This window comes from Puma concolor, chromosome C2 (genome assembly GCF_028749965.1).
Source record: "Puma concolor isolate L17-30 chromosome C2, mPumCon1.1.hap2, whole genome shotgun sequence".
Classification (NCBI taxonomy): Eukaryota; Metazoa; Chordata; class Mammalia; order Carnivora; family Felidae; genus Puma; species Puma concolor.
The window spans coordinates 126,941,683-126,947,147 of NC_141675.1; the positions used below are offsets into that span (position 1 = coordinate 126,941,683).

The 5,465-nt window shown below is 33.5% G+C and overlaps 1 pseudogene; it reads left to right on the forward strand.

The window, feature by feature from the left end:
- The first annotated feature begins 2,854 nt into the window (after positions 1–2,854).
- Positions 2,855–4,009, forward strand: LOC112849813 (heterogeneous nuclear ribonucleoprotein A1-like; annotated as a pseudogene).
- The last annotated feature ends 1,456 nt before the right edge of the window (positions 4,010–5,465 follow it).

The window sequence follows — 5,465 nt, forward strand, 5'->3', positions numbered from 1 at the left end:
TCAGCGATGGAGCCTGCTTGGGATTCTCTCCCTCTCTCTCTGCCTTTCCCCCTCTCAAGCACACACTCTCTCTCTCTTTCTCTTTCTCTAAAAATAAATAAACATCAAAAAAATAATAAAATAAAATAAAATAATAAAATAAAAAACAATAAAATATAATAAAATCCAATTATGGATTTGAAATCTTCAGAAGACACAGGATAATTTTTAAAAAGCCATGAGTCTAAAGATGTATTTCCTCTTTATTTCAGAAAAAAAATGGGAATTATTTTTATATTCCACAGATTGTTATAGTGTATTAAATTAACATAAACAATGTCTAAGTATAGAATGCCATACTCTGCACAATGGATTTTACAAATTTTCAAGTAGTTTGTTGTAACAGGGTGCTGGGGAATGATAAAGAGATATATTACAGTTCTTTCTGACTTTTATTACCATACTGAGCACAATAATAGCTAATTAAAAGATTATGGTATTTTGCTTTTAGGATTTATAATTTTGGCTGCAAAAAAGATGTATCTTTATCTAGAGTTTTAAATTACTATATTCCAGACAGGTAAGTCGTAACTAAAGCATATTTTCTGCATAAAGATGGGTAACATATTTATCACTTCCACTGTGTTTTTTATTTCAAAACTTCAGCATCATTAATCAAGCTATAATTTAATTTTGATTAAAGTGGATTATCTACTGAGTTGAAACATAAAATATATTAAGATAGATCTACTAAAAATTTAACTGTCCAGATGCACTGTTAATTTGCATTGAAATAAAACACCTGTAATATCTATAGGTATAACAATGTATGATGCCAAACTTCAAAAATAATACAAACATTATTATAAATAAAACTATTTAGATTAACTTTAATAAAGAACACTACAGCTGAGAATCAACCTCATACAATACCAAAGCAAATTAATCTAATTAATCCATCAAAATTTATCAAATAGTATTAATTTTTAAAACAGTTATAATATTAGTTAAAATAAATCTAAATAAAATAAATATTATTAACTTTAATACATGTGTGCTCATTATGTAATTACTGATATTTAACATTCAATATTATCATTCTTGCTAAATAATATAATCAAGATAACTTTTTTTAAGAATTTTATTCACACAGTTTTAATTTTCAGCAGACGCAAAACTTAATCTGAGTGCCAAAAAATCAATCTGACATTTGCTAAGGATTTAATCACATATAATACAAAATATTAAAATAAATAATATTTTGTGTTCATTCTATTCTGATTCAGTTAAAGAGGATTGGTAGGCTCTTCTAAAAGTTTTATATAAAAATTATGTGGGAATAATTTAAATAATCTAAACATTAATTATACCGTAATATGTATTTTCCCGATGATTTCAGTACTCTAGCCTCTTAGTTACTTTATTGGACATATTTCCAATCTTCTCCCCTGGATTCTAAGTACATTGAATTGAAAACGATGCCTTGTCAATATGCATTTCTTAATGTTGAATAGTTATATAAAGACAATAGAGCATACTTCCCCAAAACAGACTAGGCCCACCCGTGCTCAAATGACTCAGCTGCCATTTCTGGAAAACCACTTAAACTGTATGGGTTCTAATTTATTGACGGAAAATATGGTGTCTATATCATGTGACTGATACAAGGACAAAATTCCAGAAGATACAAAAGTACCTATATGGCATTACATGTACTAAATATACAGTAAATTCTGGCTTTTAATTATGAATGCACACACACTAAGCAAGTGTTGTCTGATAAAGCAGGTGTCATAAGATGGACTATTATTTAGGATAGAAAGTTATACTTCCCATCGCTAATATTTTAAATCATATTATGCTTTAAAAACTAATTCAAGTCTGAAAAGAAAATAAAGGATATATTTTCAACAAATCATTGCATTTTACCACAGATTAGAATGAAAGTGTCTCCAGTTCTAGATGATGCATCAGGATTTATGCAACAGAAAAGTGTCAGAATTATTTTTTCTCTCATGCTGTAACTAATTTTTATTTTCAGAAAACAATTCTCTATTATAAATTAGATAATTTTGAAAGAATGATTACCACAATTGCTGAAAGTTTGTTTTCAAAAACGTTTCTTACTCTCCTTCTATCATTTATCCTTGTCATCAGAGTTATAAACTTAACGTGTAAAGAATTGCACTCTCTTCTGTTTTTGCTCCCACACTTCTTTTATAGCATGTCAATTACATATGGTTGAAAGAGGTTTTTGTTTTCGCTTTTTCTCTCCCAAGATCACACTGAAAAAATACAGAGTGAGCAAGGATTTGAATCCGAAGATTTTACCTAATGTATTCCAGGTATTTACTGAATCGTAGAATTCTACTTTTTGATACTTATTTTCAGTAGCTGTACACAGAATGAGATTTATTTATCATGTAAACTAATTCATTCACCTCAGAGTGATTTTCAGAAATCTATTACCTTACAATCTTTCCCCACAATAGTATTTATTTAATACTTGAAAGGGAGAAATAAAAAAGGAAAACAAAAGAAAGAAAGCTATATTCTTTATTTGAGCACGGTTTCGTTTGAATTCATTTGTATGATAATTTAATCCCAAGAGATATATTTCTAATTTATTTTATAGAAATAGTAAAAAAAAAAAAATCATTTGGAAATAGTAAAAGCAATACAGAAGGACATCATCTGAAAAATCCCTTTCCTACAATCCCTTCCAAATAATACAACTTCGTATAATAACACTGTGAAAATTTTAAATATATAAGCTCCCAATACTTTCACTAAGCTTCTATGAGAAGTAAATTGACTTTCTGCCCATGGAAGCCACTGAGGAAGCACCATTAACATCTCCCTGTCCACCGCCATCATGTCTGAGTCAGAGTCTCCCAAAGAGCCTGTTCAGCTGCTGAAGCTTTTCATCGGAGGTCTGAGCTTTGAAACAAGCAAGGAGAGTCTGAGGAGCCATTTTGAGCAATATGGAACTCTTAGGGGACTATATGGTAATGAAGACCAAAGACCAAGAGCTCCAGGGGCTTTGGCTTTGTCATGCATGCCACTGCGGAGGAGGTGGGTGCAGCCATGAATGCATGGCCACACAAGGTAGATGGAAGAGTTGTAGATCCAAAGAGGACTGTCTCCAGAGAAGATTCTCAAAGACCCAGTTCCCATTTAACTGTGAAAAAGATTTTTTATTGGTGGCATTAAGGAAGAGATTATTTTGAACAGTATGAGAAAATTGAAGTGATTCAAGTCGGTCATGACTGACTGAGGCAGTGGCAAAAGGAGAGGCGGTGCTTTTATAAACATTTGATGACCTTGACTCTGTAGACAAGATTGTTATTCAAAAACACCGTACTGTGGGGACACCTGGGTGGCTCAGTCGGTTGAGCATCTGACTTAGGCTCAGGTTAACTCAGGTCATGATTTTGTTTTGTGAGGCTTTGGGCTCTGTGCTTACAGCTCAGAGCCTGCAGCCTGCTTCAGATTCTGTGTCTCCCTCTGTCTCTGCCCCTTCCCCACTCACACTCTGTCTCTCTCTCTCAAAAATAAATAAATTAAAAAAAATAACTTAAAAAAAAATAAAATTTAAAAACACCATACCGTGAATGGCAACGACTGTGAAGTAAGGAGAGCTGTATCTAAGCAGGAGATGGCTGATGTTTCATCCAGCCAAAGAGGTCAAAGTATTCTGGAAACTTCGGTGGTGGTCATGGAAGTGGGTTAGGTGGGAATGACAACTTTGGTCACAGAGGAAACTTAGGTTTCCCTATGATGACAGCAGGGATGGCTCTAACAGATTTAGTACTGATGAAAGCAACTTTGGTGGTGGTAGAAGCTATAATGAATTTGGCAATTACAACAGTCAATCTTCAAATTTTGGACCCAAGAAGGAGGAAATTTTGGAGGCAGAAGCTCTGGCCCCTATGGTGGCAGAGGCCAATACTTTGCCAAACCATGAAATCAAGGCGGCTAGGAGAGTTCCAGCAGAAGCAGTGGCTATGGCAGTGGCAGTAGGTTTTAATTACTGTCAGGAAACAAAGCTTAGCAGGAGAGGAGAGCCTGAGAAGTGACAGGAAGCTACAGGTTACAACAAATTTGTGAACTCAGCCAAGCACACTGGTCGCAGGGCCTAGGTGCTACAAAGACATGTTTTAGACAATACTCATGTGTATGGGCAAAAAACTCTAGGACTGTATTTTTGACTAGTTATATAACAGGTCATTTTAGTTTCTGTTCTGTGGAAAGTGTAAAGCATTCCAACAAAGGGTTTTAATGTACTTTTTTTTTTTTTTTTGCATCCATGCTGTTGATTGCTAAATGTAATAGTCTGATCATGATGCTAAATAAATGGGTCTGAAAGAAAGAAAGAAAGAAAGAAAGAAAGAAAGAAAGAAAGAAAGAGGGAAGGAAGGAAGGAAGGAAGGAAGGAAGGAAGGAAGGAAGGAAGAGAAAGAAGGAAGGAAGGAAGGAAGGAAGGAAGGAAGGAAGGAAGGAAGGAAGGGAAAGAAAGAAAGAAAGAAAGAAAGAAAGAAAGAAAGAAAGAAAGAAAGAGAAGGAAGGAAGGAAGGAAGGAAGGAAGGAAGGAAGGAAGGAAGGAAGGAAGGAAGGAAAAGAAAGAAATAAAGAAAGAAAGAAAGAAAGAAAGAAAGAAAGAAAGAAAGAAAGAAAGAAAGAAAAGAAAGGAAAGGAAGACTCTGAGTTGTAGGAAATGATCTTTTGAGATTATTACAAAGCAAGGAGATCCCTAACATTAGATAACAGCTTGTACAATGAAGAAGGCAACAGAGTATTTATATGTTAGCTGTACTAAAACACACTGAAAATATAAACAGTACCTACATTTGTATAAAAGGTCTGTATGCCATATTTCTACTTAACCTCACTTTGTCATTATCAGAATGATCCTAACTAAATTCTGATTTTAAGGAAACTTCCCTATGAATTTCTACTTTAATAAGTTTATTCTAATGTAATTCTCAGTCTTGATACAATGATGTTTATAGTTCATGAAATAAACTTCCATTCAGAAATCAAATTTGAATTTCCTCACCAACCTTGTAATCTATAACTCAGTGACAAAGATGTCACAGATCTTGATGTAAATAACAGTAGTATGGGTAGTTCTTATGTACCTGAAGTTGGAAAAATATATTTACTTTCTTGTGTTAATTTCAGTGCAAGTCAAAATTAATATTATTGTGTATGGGAAAAATAATTTCGTGCATAAAGCATAGTATTTAGGGTCATTTCTCACTATTAACAATTCCTGGTGTATCCATCTAGAAACCTACTCTTCCTATCATTTTCTTTTATACAAGCAATCTATTCTCCAATTTGCTTTATGGATATCAACATACCTTGACTGTTGAATTATTACTTAAGTCTGAACTGTCAGACACATGATTTATAGATCCTACCCAACGTGACTGCCACGTCAGCATCAGTGTCTGGGAAGTTCCCAAACAATCAGACTTGAC